General features: G+C 41.9%; 1 protein-coding gene across 3 annotated transcripts in view; it reads right to left on the bottom strand.

Moving 5' to 3' along the window:
• The window catches only part of TEX2 (testis expressed 2), a 107,383-nt gene that overhangs the window by 71,965 nt on the left and 17,104 nt on the right, over positions 1–18,314 (bottom strand). Inside the window, exon 2 of one of the 3 annotated variants that reach the window (XM_073797422.1) lies at positions 1,432–1,589. The exons of the other annotated variants lie outside the window; for them this stretch is intronic. The gene's annotated coding sequence lies outside the window, so the exon portion shown is untranslated. The remainder of the gene's footprint in view (positions 1–1,431; positions 1,590–18,314) is intronic. 3 annotated transcript variants of the gene reach the window in all.

Genomic DNA, 18,314 nt, shown 5'->3' on the forward strand with positions numbered 1-18,314 from the left:
CAGAGGGTAGTGGCTGGGGTCACAAAATAGCACATTTCAAAAGCTCGTGGGGTCAAAGGTTAACAAGGGGTGAATCTGAGAAAGAGTAAATGCTGTTCCTTATTCAGTTTTCATTTTTGCAACCATTGATTGACTGATTGATTGACTGATTGCCATGCTGCTCGGCTTGCGGGATTTTACTTCCCTAACCAGGCATTGAACTGAGGCCCTAGTGAAAGCGTGGAGTCCTAACCACTGGACTGCCAGGGAATTCCCATAACCATTTTAAACTTTGAGATTATTTCCAAATTAAAAACACCATCAACAACAAAGCAGTTTCCTAACCACTGTTTGGCTTTGGGTCTGTTGTCATATATTGCCCCCTCCCACCTCCCACCTACCCTTCCAGTCAGAGTTGTCAAACTCAGTTATGGGAGGAAGCCAAAGTTTTACCACTACTTGAATTAAACTTTATTTTGAAATAATTATAGACTCTCAGGAAGTTGCATAAGAGAGGTCCTGTGACATTTCACCAATCACTCCTTAAATTTTAAAGTCAAACTTCCTTTTTTTTTTTAATGTTTTTTTGGCCATGCCATGAGGCATTCAGGATGTTAGTTCCCCGACTAGGCATCAAACCCAAGCCCCCTGCAGTGGAAATGCAGAGTCTTAACCACTGGACTGCCAGGGAAGTCCCTTAAAGCCAAACTTTAAAGTCAAATTCCAAATGGTTAGGAAGTCAAGTTTTAACCACAGACCACCAATTCATCCCTTTAAGAAAAACGTATTCCAATAGGCAGAGTGAAACTTCCACTTATAAGGACTTTCTAATAGTCTTGCTTAAGGTCTTCAATGGTCAACTTTAGGAAGACATCTTCCATAGATACTTCCCAAGTACATGAACAGGCAATTCACCCAAAAGTTCAAATGGCCAATAACAAACGAAAGAGCTCAACTGACTAAATACAACAAAGAATTATGAAACACATCAATGAGACAATATTGGTCATCAAATTCCATCATTAAAATATAACATGTGATGCTGTCAAGGGCATGTGGAGACAAACCCTCTATTGCAGACAAACCCTCTATTATGTTGGCACATAATTAGCGAAAACTTTTCTGAAACCAATTCTGCAGTAACTATTAAGTACCTCAATAATGTTCATACCTATACACACACCAGGCAAAAAGGGCTGGGGGGCATTAATGCTAGTTTTCTCCATATAACAGGCTTATCAGTCATTTTTATTTTCTACTTTTTAGGTTTTTCCAAATTCTACGAATTAGGTATTTCCAAATACTTCTGTAATCTGGGGAAAATAATTACATGTAAGTGCATGTCAATTTTAAAAATAAAATAATTATCTTCAGAATATCAAATTGTACCCACACCTTACCCATGAGAAAACTAAGACACAGAAAGATTCATTTTTATAAAATGAGTCATACCGTATGTATGTTGTAATCTGCTTTTATACTCAAGATAACACAGTGAAGTAATCCAGCATCTGGGTATCAGCAAGGCCTTTGGCTTCAGTTCTACCAACTTGGTGGGAGTCTGACCCTCAGGCAAATTATTTACCCTAACCAAGCCTCCCTTTCTCCATCTGTAAAATGGGAATGGCAAAAGACGGTTCAGAAGATTAAATAAAACAATTTAGGTAAAGCACTGAGCATGGTCCCTGGTACAGAGCAAGCATTTACTAAATGTTAACTGTACTTGTAAGTACTTCCTCAAGTCAGCAAAGATTCTTTCACACATGAATTTAAATAGCTTTATAAAATGAATATTCTATAATGTAACCATTTCAACACAGGATACTAGGAATTTTTTGCTATTACAAACAATGCTGTAATACATTATGATGCTATACATAACCTTTGACTGTCTCTCTTATTATTTCCTTAATAATTATTTTTAGAAGTGGAATTACAGGGTTGAATAAGCATATATAAATTTTCACTTCAATTTAAAAAAAAACACAATTTCAAGCTCATTGTAAAAAACTTCAAAAACAGATGTATGGAGAGGAAAAGTGAAAATTTCTCCTGCTATGCCCAAAATCAACTGTTTAGGATGTATCCTCTGTCCTTCTGTATGCATTTATAAATACACACAAACACACAAAGCTGTTTTTGTTTTTAGTCTTAAATGTAACCATACTATGCATATTGCTTTGCTGTTTGTTTTTCACTTATTATTTCCTGGACCCCTTCCTATGCCAATACATACAAATCTACAGGCATACACACTTCTTCTACCTAGTACAGATATACCATCATCCACTTAATCATTCTTTTATTGATAGAAACTTGAGTTTTTCCCAGTTTTCACACTAGAAAAAATGCTGCCTTGAAAAGCTTTCTATATAGATCTTGTGTACACAGCAAGTCTTTTATAAAGTGCCCACCTTGAACCCTTGTCAAGAATAAACATTATTTTTAATTATTGTCCATCTGATGGGTGGGGAAAAGGCATCTCAATGCTTTGATATCATTTCATGTTTTTTCCACCATCTGTTTCTCTTCTATTCACTGGCCATTCATGTTTCTTGCCCAAGGGTTTTTCTTATTCACTTTATGTATCATGAACACTTTGTCTACTGAATGTGCTGAAAATATTTTTCCCCATCTCTGACTTTTTACCATTATGGGTTTTTTTTTTTTAAACATACAAAGTTTTATATTTTTAGGTGTTGAATCTCTCAATCTTTTTCTTTATAGTTGCTGGGTTTCTACTTCCTGAGGAAGCCTTCCTCATTCTATCAGCCTAAAAGCATTACTCTCTGAAATCATTTTAGAAAACACTGACAGTAACATATGTAACACACATAACGTTCTCTGTTCCCTATACAAGAATCAAACATTTAACTTTGGAAAAACTGACTTGATATGGACAATCATATTTTCTAGCTATAATAAATAGTAAAGTATTTGAACTTTTCCCCCTCCAAATCATACGAGTAAACTAGAAAACCTAGTTTACATATCTGAATCCACTCTTATCTATTAACCATTCAGCTTCTCCATGTGCAAAAAGTATTTTGGATTAATTCTTCATAAATTGAAAAAATTCTCTGAGAACTTAAAAAAGTAGGCTTTCTTTTTCAGTGAGAAACAATACTTTTCATACATGCATCAGTAGACTTAACCTTGATATAGGGCAGTAAAATCTGATTAAATGTATACTTAATGTCAGAATTTTATTTACAGGTAAGGAATCTGAGGCCCAAAGAAGACAATTTTTAAAAAATCAAGTTGGAGAAGTCTATGTGTGTAAGTGTGTGTAGGGCAGAACAGTGGGAGTGAGTGAAAGGAAGTGATGGGGAAGAGGTGAGAGAAGGGGCATGAAGGAGGGCTTCCCAGAGGCGGTGTGTGCGCTGGCCCTTGGAGATTTGACAAGCTGACTGCAGAGACCCAGGGTGGAGAGTACATTCCAAGTGAAGGACAGAGCATGAGTAAAGGGAAGGAGGCAAGAAACCCAAAGCCACGTTCAATACCTGCAAGAAGGCCTAGAGATACCAGGTTCCTGGCAGAGGTCTCAGATGGCCATCTGTCCACACTGTGGTTTCCTCTGAAGAGAACCACTTGCCCACAGGTCCCATGGGTGAGATTTCCCCCATCCCACTCCACCACCACTGAGGATTGTGACAGGGAAGGACCTGGAGAGCAGCCCCGTGATATGACCCAGCCCCAAAGTCCCACCCAAGTGTGAGATTTTGACAACTGTTCAGTTGGTAGTGGAATCAGTCACTAAAAACACAAACCAAGGGAAGCCATGAGGCAGCAGGGGCAGGAGCTCCAAGGAGGACCAAGACCCTCAAGTGACAGTGACAGGGCTCACCCCCTTCACCTCTCCTAACCTTGGGTTCTTTCATTGTAAAGGGGGAGGGGGTCCTCCATTGTCTTCAAGGAATTTTCCAGAAAGCTCTAAATTCTATAATTCTGTGAATCCTACTTAGAGTCCTACTTTTCCATTCTGCACCAGAGATATTCTTGGCAAGTGCTCAAGTCAAGCAAAGGAAACAGAGTACACTTGAACTAATGTGCCTAAGGCAATTAAGTCAAAATATTTTTCTAATAATATTGTAACAGTTCATCCCACATTAACAAACACTTCTAGAACTTCTGGACTTGTCTTGCTTAGCCCAGCGGTAGAAACATCCTTTACCTCTAGTTAAAGGTGGAGAGTGGGCTGAGTCAGCTAAGAATGAGATGCAAATTATCAGCACTTGCAAGTGCCATGGCAACAGATGACATTTGTCCATCCGACTTCCGCCAGACTCTACAAGAGGGCTGCCTCTGCCCTGGCTGTGATAAGGACAGGCTCTCTACCCCAACGCTTCCTTCGTTCTTACTCTGCACAAACATCCCTCCAAGCACAACCTCTTGGCTTCACCCTCTTGTGGATTCACACCACACCTGCTCCACATTCCCACCGCCCTCACTTCTACAGCGCCCTGCAGAGCCCCCCAGGGACACAACTCCCTGCCCTCTCACAAAAAACCATCTGCCTCCTACTCTGCCTGGCTTTTTTTTTTTTTTTTTAATGGAGAGGAGATCATGGTAAGAGAAGGGGTGGCCTGTTTTCAAGACCAAACCATCATCTGTACCACCCTCTCTAAGTCATTAGCACTGCTATCTACTGCCTGCGAGACATCCGTACATGGGCATGAGCCACTCCCACTGCCAGGGATCTTCATCCCAGCCAGGGAGGGTATGGGGGGAGAGGGTTGGGTACAGGTTGCTGTAGACCCCAGCCAGGAGGTGGCTGTAGCATGCGGACCTGGTCCATGTCCTTGCTGTTTCCAGGAAATTCCTGAATTAGCATACTGACTTCCTAGTCAGATTCCCCACTGGTGTGATTCTAGGCCTTGTCTCTCATCTAGGCCTCCAATTTTGTCTCCCTCCTTTCTCCCTCTAAGCACATGGCCTTGCCTCTATTCACCAGGAAGGTGGTATGAGTTGCTATCTTGTCTCCCATATCCATCTATATACACCAATCACTATGCCCATTCTTTGGCTAGAAATTCTTCTACCCATTCCTCTCTATTCTCCACCCACACACAGACTCTATCCAGGTCCAAACAGGTCTACTTCTAAACCCAAGAGACCCATCTCATTCCTGTCCACCCCATCCTGACCCCACTCACTCCCTCTCATCCATCAAGGGACCTCTGCTCTCCCAACCACCAAGGCCCCAACCAAAAGAGTCTTCTGACACTCTCTTCTTGATCCTCCAAACCTCTTTAGTTCTCCAAGCCCTGTTGACTCACACCTCACACCTCAGCATTTCTTTCTGACTTTACCCCTTGCCCTCGTCTCCAGCCCACATGGCATTCCGCTGCCAGACTAGCCTTCTTTAAATACTACTCTCATCATGTCACCATTTTGCTCAAAAACCTACCATGTTCTTGTGTCTCATCTAATCTCCTTGGCCTTCAGGGCCCAATACAACCCAGCCCCTCTATCTACTCACCCTCATTTTCAGTTACGCTACAGTGTTCCCAATATTCTGGTTGGGTGTGATGAGCTACTGGCTCATGTGAAAACCATCCTCCTTCCCACCTCCCTGTACTGAAAATGCCTTCCCTGCTCTCCTCTGCCTTGTCAAATCCTAGCATCCTCCATGAAGGCAGTGACGCTTGAACTGAACTCCAGGCCTTCCTTCTAGACAACTCCAGCCCCTCGGGTGACCTACAATATTTACACCACACAAATAACCAAAGGAAGTAAATCCTCAACCAGGAGTAGACTGAGTTCCCAAAGTTCATCAGTAAGTCAACTGTCTGAAATTCAAACTCCATTTATCCTGAAGGAAAATAAATGGGAAATAGGTTCCTAGGCTCACAAAACTTATGCAATCCACAATGTAACAGCTATGGTACAAGTGTACTTTTCCAACTACACAGAACCACTCGTTATAACACACTCAAAAGAAAAACACATTCTGATTTCAGTTAATGTCAGGACCCTAGAATGAGGGCCACACTCTAGAAAAAGACAATTCTAGAGACTAGGAAGCCAAAGGCCCAGGGGGTAAATCCAGACACTTTTCACCCATCTGCCCCAATCAGACTTCTAGAGTCTGAACTCCAGTTTCCAATCCAGCCCATGGACGTGAGTCTGCTTTAATTCACGTGTAAAATCTTCTCATTCAACAGAAGCAAGCCCCTGGAAAAGTGCGGAGGAATTGGGTCCGCCTGCTCCCAGACTCACAGCAGCCCAGGCAGCAGTCACAGGAAACACGCCTTCTCGGGACAGCTCCAGGCTGCAGAGACTTCCAAGCATTGCCACAGAGAAAGGCATCAGGGAGAACATGGGAAATTCTTTACTGTGCCCAGAGAATGGAGCAGGGCACACGGGTCTAATTTTAGCACACACAGGATTTGGTGCCCACTCTCCAGTGGGGACTAGGTTCTAGGGTCAGGGAAAAAAGCTATCTATAGCCAAAATGACCCTTGAGAATCTCCTGAGTCTCCCACAAAGTACTGTACACATGCTTCAGGCGACCTCATGTAGTCATTGTTGTACCCATTCAAGTTTCAGAAACTTCAAGGCTGACTAAAGGATGGAACTAAAGGAAAGGCTGAACGTGGGCTGGCCTTTCGCATCACTCTGCCCCCACGAAGACTAGCAAATCCCTAATGTGGATCGGACCTTCTCCGGGGCTCCTGCTTGCTTGCAGCCTTTGCTTTATCTTGTTTTAATATTAAGCCTCTGTGACTCTAGTATACATTAACAAATGTATTTGTTGTGAGGATTAAGGTGGAAGGTGGTTAGTTTTCTGAAGTGAGCTGAGAACTGGACGGACCCCATGGTGCACAGAAAAACCTGGTTGAGAACTCTGGCACTGAAGAGACCCAGCTTCAGATCACAGGTCCACTGCTTACTGGCGTGTAACTGTGGACAAGTCACTGCAAAAAGCCTCTTTTTTCCTCATATATAAGTAAAATGTAGATAATAGTGCCTACCTCACAGGGGTTGCTGGGAAGGTTAAGAAAGAACGTTCAGTATATGTAAGCTATTATTCCCAGCATCCACAGCAGGCATGAGCATATCTTTTGTACCCATGCAGACTTGGCCAGAGTTGACCCCACCAGCCATGTTACCAAGGATCAAACAGATAGCTTGTCTCTACCTTCTCGAATCGCTTGAACTAGACTGTCCCGTCTGATCTCAGGTTTAGTTCAGGCAGCTGTGACCATTAAGAATGACAAACATAGGGGCAAAGTAGAAAAATGGGAAGGCCTATACGTTATAATACAAAATGAAAAAGCAGACTTTGGGATTATGTGCATACGTCAAACACAACTACGCAAAAAGTACATACAGTCAACAGGATCCCAGGAGGCTACAGAGACTAATAGTTGGTGCTTCACTATAAATTATCTTTGCTTTTAGTGCAAAGCTTTTAAAAGGATCATTTTTAAAATGAGGGCACTGAATGAGATCTGCAGTTTTACTAACCTTTGTTTCTGTCTCTTCCCCAGGCTGGCAAGAGTCTAACAAACGATGTTTAACAGTAGTTGATTGACTCTGTGTACTATTTTTCCATTTCAATGCTGATCCAAATTTTAGCCAACAATACACATTTACAAAGGGTTCATAATAACATTATGAAAACAAATCACTGCCACAGGTGTGATAATGATAAGCACAGCTAAGTAAACAAGAAACAATTAGTTGCTCAATTTATCAAAAATATGAGGCACTCATATTCAAGGTCAATCTCATTCTAAAGGAATTAAGCATGCTCAGCTTGGGGAGTGAGACCTGATACCAGCTCTAGTAACAATGTCTAGAGTTAGACCAATCCAGTCTCAGAAATTCCTATTATGTCATCCACAGCCAATCAGAACTTGGAATCCGCAGGAAAACATACAGACTTGCAATTCCCAACAAAAGCAAGGAAACTTGATGTTTTGGGTAGCTTTGGTGTCCTTATTCTGGGTTAAGGTATAGTTTATGTTAAGCCTTTTGAAATGCCGGAAACAGTCCCCTGGCTCCCCTGGGTTCCTTTGCAGATGCGGTTGGAACCATCAGGCTCAGTCAGCTTCAGGCAGCAGACTGTGGTGGGACAACTGATCGGCCAGCCCTAAGCGCCTGCTTAATCCTAGCTCTCAAAGGGCAGATGCATCTTGGGATTGGGCAGAGGGGAGCTATGCCAGAAAACCCTAAGAAACCTCTGCACACAGATGACTCAGCCACCCCTCCCCATCTTGGGGCTTATCACGACTGAGGAGGAGGGACTGGAAGACATATATTGATAATTTGAAAACACTGCCCTATGTATGTGCACGCACACCCCCCCACACACACCCCAATGCCTACCACAGAATTAAGACTCACGGGTCTAAATCAACTTGCAATATCAGGAATGCATTACACTTACTTAAATACACGCACGCACGCACACACACACACACACACACAGAAAAAGGTGATGGATTCACCAGGAGCTCAGTAGGAGACACAGTACCAGCTATTCCCGGGCACCAGTAACTAGTTATTAATTAGAAGGCATCACCTGAGAGGCAAATTGCTTTGTAAGAGGCTACTGCTCTGTACCTACAGGAAAAAAAAGGCCCATCTCCATCAAGGCTAATCAATCAACGACTTCAGATATTTTAAATGAGGAATCAGAGGTGGGCCACTGCTTCCACAAGCACAGGACACAATCGGACTGAGTTCTGCTCCTGATCTTTGATACGCCTGCCTTCACTGTTTGCCCCTTGAGCTGCGGCCTCATCTCCTGCGGCTGGTCCTAACCACCCCCACCCCCACCGCTCTGCCAGCCCAGACCCTGCAGCCAGGGCCTCCAGAGCTGCCCATTCCCGAAAGTCTGTTTCATTGCTGTCTCAAGGCCCAAAACAGAACAGAAGGCAGAAATGAAAGGCAAGTAGAATAAAAAAGAAACTTGGATGCACAAAGTAACAAGAGAAAAAGCTGTTTCTCGGACAATCAAGGAAAATAAGCACAAGTAGCATTTCATAACCAGAAATACGTACGAGTGCACAGCACGAAACCAAACTGTCTAATCTCCAAACTGTCTAATCTAATTCTGGAGGCACTATAAACTTGATGGCCGTACGGGGGCTCCATTTGACGTTTCAAAGAATCAAAGGTTGTAAAGTTGTGATCTTGATACTTTTCTATTCACAGGTCCAGTAACTGCCTAACAGCAGTGTCCTGCCCTTTCCCAGATGATTAGTGCTGAGTTTGTTGTTGGGTTTTCTTCTTCCAGCTTATGTGGGTCCTCAGAGAGTACTCTCTGCTAAAGCAAAATGCCAAAACAGGAGCAGAACTTTCTGGCCATCCGCGTGCAATTAGGATCCCATAAAAATCCCACTCAGATAACTCAACACCTAAAAGTGCACTGCCTGGGCCAGCTGAGGCTCACCGGAAGGAGCGCCAGTCCAGGAGAAGCCTCGCCGGGTCTGGATTTTCTGATCTGTCAAATGAGGGTCATGATGGTGAAACAACAGCCCTCAGATTGTTGGGAGGAAGAATAAATAGCATAGCACTTCATAAACTGTAAAGTTTGGGCACCTGACAGCATAGCAGTGTTGTTATAATTAACCACATTGCTCTCTCCCCCTGGATACAATGGAGTAAAGTATACCAAGGTACTATCACTACTTGTTCTCAAAAGAACCTATCTATTTGGCCGATATTCTATGTAAATAAAGATGTATCATGGTTATTCTTTTCTTGAGAAAATATAGGGTTTTTTTTCCTCCAAAAATTTTATGATAGCCATTTAAATTTCCGTGGCAAAGAACATCATTTATGTACTGAGCAGTATGTGCCCCCCAGTCAACTAAAAAGCAGCAGGAGTTATTTCTGGGAGGGAGGAGGGCCAAGGGTCATGGAGATCCAAGAGAGACACGGACCTGAATCAATAACAACAGTTAAATTTTACGTGGCTCTAAGTGCTGTACCAACAATAACTCATTTAAGGCTGACAACCCTCTGAGATAGATACTATTATTATTTCCTCACTTTACAGGTGAAGAAAAAGACCGAAAGTGGTTTAGGCAACTTACCAAGGTAACAAAGCTACTCACTAGCAGAGCTAGGACTCCAAGGCCATGCTCTTCACCACTGCACTACACTGCCTTGTTCAGCTATTTCCACAGACAAATCAATCTCGAGTCAACAGAAGCTTTCTACAGACGCTCTGTGCTTCGAGAAAGTGTTCCATCCTTTTGACATTTACTGAGCACTGGCTACAGGCCAAGCCAAAGACCTTCACCCTATCTGTCCAGGGGTGCATCAATTCCAGGGTGGACCTTGTGTCTAAAGACAACTCAGAAAAGCATTGAAAAGTGCTTAATAAAAACACTGTAGTAATGCACAGAATGGGCTATAAAATACTTTATTCTATTGTTATAGGTTCCTCAAAACCTGCTTGGGATAACAATCAATTCATTAAGGACGTATGCTCCATGGTGGGAAGACGTTCCTGTGGTATAATAAACTACAGTTTACAGCAGAAAGCAATCCAGCAGGCCTACATCAGCCCCCAGCCCTACCTATCCTACCCCACCCCTCTTATTCATTTCTCTGTATAAGTAAATGTTCTATTACATACATGCAATAGATCATAAAACCCCCAAATACTGCATACGCATTTTTGTGTGCTATGGGAACATATTTCCACCTTTAGGGAAGTTGGTTACAATTAGCTGGGACTTCACTGAGACACTAGGAGAGGCTACAGCAGGTGCAGGCTCCCTACGAGGCTCCATCTGTAGCAAATGTTCAATCCACACCACTGATCAGCTGGTGACTTTACTGATGTCTCTGTCTTCCCTTTTATACTGGCTGTCTCAGGCAGTTGCTAACCACAGATTTTCCCAATGTAAACTACTCCACGAAATGTTCATCTTAAGTGTCTCAAGGTACTACCATACAGAAATTAACTTCAAAAATAACACCTAGTTAAAAACAAACTCTTATTTTCCTCTCAATTTATTAGGTATATAAAACAAGCATTTGGAGTTGATTGTAGATCTCTTAATTTCACAATTTATGTACTGTTACAGCTTTGTTTGCACAAGCATTTTAATTTAAGCCAAACTTTTCTAGTTGGACACATGGAATTTAAGCCCTGAGAGCAGAGACCATGATTTAGCATTCAGTACTCGTCCTCTGTAACCTGCCTTACAATTCACAAAGCAGCACAGTACTCGAGCAGACCTCAGGGAGCTTACAGAGGTGGCAGGGAGAGACAATCAAATAATCAATGCAAGAATGAAAGAGCTATGAAAGAACAGATCACAGCCAGCAGGGAGATCTGCTCAGTCTGAGCATCAGTCATGGAAGGGTCCCTAGAGCAAGTGGGATCACGCTGACATCTCAAGGATGAGTCAGAGTTGGCTAAGGGGTGGTAGCGTGGGGCAATCCGGAGGAGAGAATGGCATGAGCATGAACCCGAGGCAGAAGCACAGCCTAATGGAGGAGCCCTAGGAAGCCCCTTGGATGTGGGTATAGCGTATACAGCATGAGACTGCAGAGGTGGGCAGACCAGGTTATGCAGGGCTTTGAAGGCCACACTGAGGAACTGGTCTTTATCCCAAGAGTGGTGAGGAACAACTGAACGGTTATTGTATGTGGTCTGGAGGCAGGTATGGAGGTCATCAGATGTATATTTTGAAAAGCTCACTCTGGCTAAAGTGTGAAAGCAGACTTAAAAGAGGCAAGAAGGGGTTCAGGGAGGTCATTTAGACTCTTACAACATTTTAGGTGAGAGACAACGTTAGCCCAGACAAGAGAGGTGGCTTTGAAAATGCAAGGAGGGACTTGAGAGAGTTAGAAGATGAAATGCATGGGACTCAGCGGGTGGGAAACAGTGAGGAAGAAGATGCTCTTAAGGACGAGCCTTAGGCTTTGGGCTTACAAGACCTTAGGCTCACAAGAAGGATAGTGGTCAGTGGTCCTATTCACCAAGTATGGGAATAAGAGGAGGATTGGGTTTAGGAGGAATGTAGTAGGTTCAATTTGGGACATCTTAAAGTCAGACACTTGCTGACCTCCAAGGGTTGATGTCAGAAAGGTGTTGAAAGTTCTGGTTCAGTAACTGATACTATTACGTATCTACCCAGATGGGAGACTAACGGTCTCTTATAAATAACCTAAAACCAGTAGAAAGAGAGCTTGGATAATGAAGTATTTTCTTAAAGTCATGAACTTCTAACAATACTGTGCAAGCAACATATGAAACAAAACCATCTCAGAAATGTCAGCATAAGTTCTGCTTTTGGGAATATGCCTTTCAAGAGAAATTTAATTCCATTTACTATTCTACACAAAAAATTCTTCAAATTTTGGCATCCTAATTTAAACTAGGCAACAAACAAGAAACTTCAAAATGGAGAAGGAAAAGTAACTATTTCCTAAAATGAACAATGAGGGGTCTTTGCATTACCCAAACAGCTCATTTAGTGTGCACTAATTCACCCAAAGTTTTGAGTTAAGAGTAAGAAAAGAGAATTAACTTTTACTGAAGATTTATATCTCAGACACTTCAAGATACTCTTCATTTAATCTTCATGGCCCTATGAGGCAGGAATTGTGTTCCCATTTTCCAAATGAGTAAACTGAGATGGAGAAGTTGAGAAACTTACCTAAGGCATCGTAACTAGTAAGGGCAGAAATGCCAATCAAACAAGTCTAGTCAAGTCCCTTTACCAAGGTCCAAGACCAGGAAAGGGAAGAAGCAGCTATTTCCTTGATGCCAATCCTCTGCCGTGGAGGTCAAATGTTGGGATGTTTAGTTTGAAAAGTTGGCTTTTTTTTTTTTTAAATCATCACCTGCAATTCAGTAACTACATTCTTAGCCTTAAGATAACTTTAATTTTTAAAAATAAATCTATTTATTTTATTTTTGGCTGCGTTGGGTCTTCATTGCTGCGTGTGGGCTTTTCTCTGGTTGCGGCGAGCAGGGGCTACTCTTCATTGCGGTGCGCAGGCTTCTTATTGCGGTGGCTTCTCTTGTTGGGGAGCACGGGCTTAGGCGCGAGGGCTTCAGTAGTTGTGGCCCACGGGCTCAGTAGTTGTGGCACACGGGCTTAGTTGCTCCGCAGCATGTGGGATCTTCTCGGACCAGGGCTTGAACCCATGTCCCCTGCATTGGCAGGCAGATTCTTAACCACTGCGCCACCATGGAAGCCCGATAACCTTAATTTTTAAAGAGTTGTCTTTGTCAATTCAATCCTCTCTGCTTCAGCTTCTTAAAAAGAGTTTTACTTGGTAAGACATATAAATCTCACCCGAAAAGGCTTTGTAAGGTTTAGTTATAACTGCTTATAAAATTCGGATCAAAATGTAAACTCAAATCTCAAAAAACCAAATGTTTGTTTTCCATCAAATGTCTACTGTATGTTTCCAGCCAAAATCCATTGAAACTATGGTGAATAAGCCACCCCTAACTTATAAAACAATTTTACAAAAACCACTTATTCTTAAGCCAAACTCAGAACTTATCTCCCTAAAGAAATAATGCTATGAGGTAAGTTCCTTGCCAGGCCACAAAAGCTTAACAACTCAAATGGTCAACCAAGGATTCTATGCATGCTAACAGGAAATATTACATAGTCCTTACAAATGACAAGTATGTACACTATATAGAAATGGGCAATATGCAAATAGAATCATGATAAATGAGGGGAAAAATAAAAACTAGTAAGTACACAGATTACACAATGTTTAAAAATGTAACTGTATGTTTGATATGCTAGAGTGGGACACAGTTTAATTTTCTTTTAAGAAGATGTAGATACACACACACACACACACATAGATACACACACATCCACATACACACACACACACATATACACACACATTTTGTATGTATGTGTGCATATGGAAGTATAGGTATGTACATATACGTGTGTATGTATCTGTGTGTATAAAGCTCTTCGTCACCAAATGTTTTAAAGTCTATTAACCCTCCAGGCACCTGAGATAGCAGCTCTTCTCAACTTGGCACTGCCCGCCCACAGCCCGGCTCACGACACCCTGCCTGGCACAGACTCAGGTAGGCCACTGGCTCAGATGCTGGGCAAAGTGACTAAGGCAACACTGAGGGTGGAGCTGGAGTTACAAAAGGAAGAAGGGAGCAAGGGGCAGGTGGCCTCAGGCAGGTGAGGCAGGCACCGGGTAGGGCGGAAAGAGCATGAGTTTCCAACTCAGAAAGACTGGGTGCAAACCCTAGCTCGGCCCCTCACCAACTGTGTGACCTCAAGCAAGTTACATGATCTTTCTGAGCTTCAGTTTTTCTTCTACAAAATGGGAAAAATAAAGTCTATTTTTCCCATCGCATCTGTGTGAGGGTCAAAGGGATTCTACACTAGCTCCTGTACAGGCTTCTCCTCACATGGCTAGAACCCTTCCTTTCTTTCTTTTTTTTTTTAACATCTTTATTGGGGTATAATTGCTTTACAATGCTGTGTTAGTTTCTGCTTTAAAACAAAGTGAATCAGTTATACATATATGAACCCTCCCTTTCTTGACCAGTTTAGAGTCAGTTTCCTCATCCGCCAAGTGGCGACAGTAACAACAGGATATCTGAGGACTAAAGGAAGGTCTATGGCAATGGATCTGTCAATTGCAGCCCTATACAAACACCGGTTATCAATGTATCCTGGGACTATGGGGTAACAGGAATAACTGTAGGGTTCATTGACATGTCACGTGTGAAAAAATGTTTTGAATGGAGGCAGCAGCATGATAAGACCGGTAACCTGTCACCATAAAAAATTATTCCAGTATTATTGACTATATTCCTTATGCTGTATATTACATTCCCATGACTTATTTATTTTATAACTGAAGTTTGTACCACTTAATCCTCTTCACCTATTTTGCCCAACCCACAACCCTCTTCCCCTCTGGCAACCATTAGTTTGTCCTCTGTATCTATTTCTGTTTTGTTTTGTTTGATTTTTTTAGATTCCACATAAAAGTGAGATCATACGGTGTTTGTCTTTCTCTGACTTATTTCACTCAGCGTAATACTCTCTAGGTACAGCTGTGCTGTTGCAAATGGCAAAATTTCATTCTCTTTTATGGCTGAATAATATTCCATTGTATAACATAACACATCTTTATCCATTCATCTATCTACGGACACTTAGGTTGTTTCCATACCTTGGCCATTGTAATAATGCTGCAGTGAACATAGGGATGCACGTTATCTTTTTGAATTATCTTTCTGAATTAGTGTTTTTGGTTTTCTTAAGGTAAATACCCAGAAGTGAAATTGCTGTATCATATGTAGTTCTATTTGTAATTTTTTGAGGAACCTCCCATACTGTTTTCCACAGTGGCTGCACCAATTTACATTCCCAACAACAGGGCACAAGGGTTTCCTTTTCTCTACATCCTTGCCAACACTTGTTATTTTTTGTCTTTTTGATGATAAGTCATTCTGACAGGTGTGAGGTGATAGTTCATTGTGGTTTTGATTTGCATTTCCCTGATTAGTGATATTGACATCTTTTCATGTGTCTGTTGGCCATTTATATGTCTTCATGGGAGAAATGTCTATTTACGTCCTCTGCCCATTTTTTAATCAGATTGTTTTTTAATATTAAGTTAATTATAATTTGGATATTAACCCCTTATCAAATATATCACTTGCAAACATCTTCTCCCATTCAGTAGGCTGCCTCTTCACTTTGTTGATGGTTTCCCTCACTGTGCAAAATCTATAGATTCCATGCAATCACTCTCAAAATACCAATGGCATTTTTCACTGAACTAGAACAAAAAGTCCTAAAATTTGTATGGAACCACAAAAGACCCCGAATAGCCAAAGCAATCTTGAGAAAGAAGAACAAAGCTGGAGGTATCACATTCCCTGGTGTCAAACTAAACTACAAAACTATAATAATCAAAACAGTATGGTACGGGCACAAAAACAGACATATAGATCAATGGAACAGAACAGAAAGCTCAGAAATAAACTCACACTTATATGGTCAATTACTCTACGACAGAGAAGGCAAGAGTATACAATGGGGAAAAGATAGCCTCTTCGATAAATGGTGTTGGGAAATCTGGACAACTACATGCAGAAGACTGAAACTGGGCCATTTTCTTACACCATCTACAAAAATAAGCTCAAAATGGATTAAAGACTTAAATGTAAGACCTGAAACCATAAAACTCCTAGAAGAAAACATAGGCAACACACTCTTTGACATCAGTCTTTTAGATCTGTCTCCCTAGGTGAGGGCAACAAAAACAAAAATAAACAAATGGGCTCATGCATTTTAAAGACCACTGGGCACACATAACATCAGAAAGCTAGATTCAGTGGCAGAGCTTGAAGCCAACTGGAGAGCAAGCAGGGAGATGCTCAGTCTGCTTTGAACCTCAGCCAAGAGGCAACTTCATCTCTCCTCCTGTTCTTGTCACAGGAAAACTGACAGTAAGAAAAAGAGGGCACTAAACCAGATAAGGCCAGATCATTCTCTCCAAAGGTCACTGACACCGAAGTCCTGACTCTTCAAAAGGTCCTTCAAATTAATCAGTCAAAATCTCTGCAAAGAAGTCTCACTGAATTCCATGGGCTCAAAGACAACTGTTATTCCCCCAAATTTGTTGCAGTAAAAATAATGGCAGGACTCAGCTCAAACGCTTCCTCCTCAGAAAGACCTTCTTGGCCACCTTCTCCTAAAAGAACAGTCTCCCCATCCCCTTATTCTCTTTATTTTTCAGAAGACTGTGTTATATGGCTACTTACTTGTTTGCCCCACAGAATATATCTCTAGGTGGGCAGAAACATAGTTTATTCGCTGCTGTGTCCCCAGTTTTGTACAGAGTCAGCACTTAAAACATTTACTGGTTGAATGAATGAGTAAACACTCCATATAACACCTTAAGTAACCTGTTTATTTCCTTTTCAGAAAATTCCATATAGTACAGAAGATAAATCAATTATATCATTTACAATTGAGTATCTTTTTAGAAATTGGGCATCAGGTTTTAGCTCCTGAATGTAACATATTACAACACTGTTGCCATGAGCAAGTGAGATCTAACTTAAAACCCAGATCATCTCTACTGAGTAATACCCTTCCCAGGAATACAGGCCTTCCTAGCTGAGGACTGCAGGCATGGTCCCTCTCCTGTCACAGGACCACTCTGTACAATGTTGTTTCTGCTCGGAAAACGCATTTCTTTTAGGAAACTGAAATTCTAATCTGGATGCTGTGTCAAAGATAAGGATCCTTCAGGAAAAGGGGGAATACTGAGTGGTGGTGAGTTCTTAGACCTTGATGGCATAAATAAAGGCTCGTCTGCAAGTCACCATCCACCAGGGGTTCAGAAGTGGAAATCAAAGAGCTGTTGCCACCAGCAGGACTGCAGACCTGTGGCTTCAGGGCCTGCCCTTGTGTCAGAATCACCCCACTCCCAGCTTGTCTCATACGGGAGAGCTGTTGGGAAGTGCAGCAAAGGATTTGAAAGCAGGACACAAATCCAATACATGCAGTTTTCTCAAGGTACTTTCTTAAAAACATATTCTCAAATGGGAGAATTCTGAAATCATGTTATGCCATAATAAATCAGGCAATGCCTCCTTTAAAACTAATCTAACAAGTGATTTACTTAACAAATTAACTTCAAGTTCTACAAACCCACTGGGTCAAAGGCTATATCAGTCTTTTCACTCTAAGGGAAAACACATATAAATAACCAGGGAAATAAATGCAGATTTGGCTGCTTTTCCACATAACAAAACTGCCCTTAGACAAAAAGAACCTTCTCCCCAAATCCCCTAACGGAAAATACTGGGCCCCAGCTCTGGAGGGGAGTAGGGAGTTGCACCTTCCAGAAGCACTACTCTCAGATCGTATGACTTTCTCAGAATGAGGCCTGGCTGCAGGTTCCAGCCCTGCTCAAACTTACTGTCCAACAACCCACAAGGTACATTTTCAAGCAAGAGCCTGAACCCTCCAATGAAAAATTGTGTAACAGCGGCAAACTCCTTTCTAAAATTCTCTCCAAAAACTTGCATCTTATTGTAAACCAAGGGTTCTTATGTCTACATGCAATATTGATCTGTGTGTACATGTGTGGTTTTCTAGAGAGACCTCATAGTGTTCAGAGGCTCAAAAGGGGTGTATGTCAAAAGAAGTTAAAACACCACTCTTTTAAAGGGTGGTGAAACTTTTTCCTTTGGATTATTTTGGGAAACCAAAGTTTCTCAGAGCCGCCTCTGGTTTCTATCAAGCTGGGAACTGTCTGGCGTCAAACACTTTTTCCCAGGAGGAATACGAGGAATCCGGAGGACCAGCTGCCACACTCCTTTTGTG

Source organism: Tursiops truncatus, chromosome 20 (assembly GCF_011762595.2).
Source record: "Tursiops truncatus isolate mTurTru1 chromosome 20, mTurTru1.mat.Y, whole genome shotgun sequence".
Classification (NCBI taxonomy): Eukaryota; Metazoa; Chordata; class Mammalia; order Artiodactyla; family Delphinidae; genus Tursiops; species Tursiops truncatus.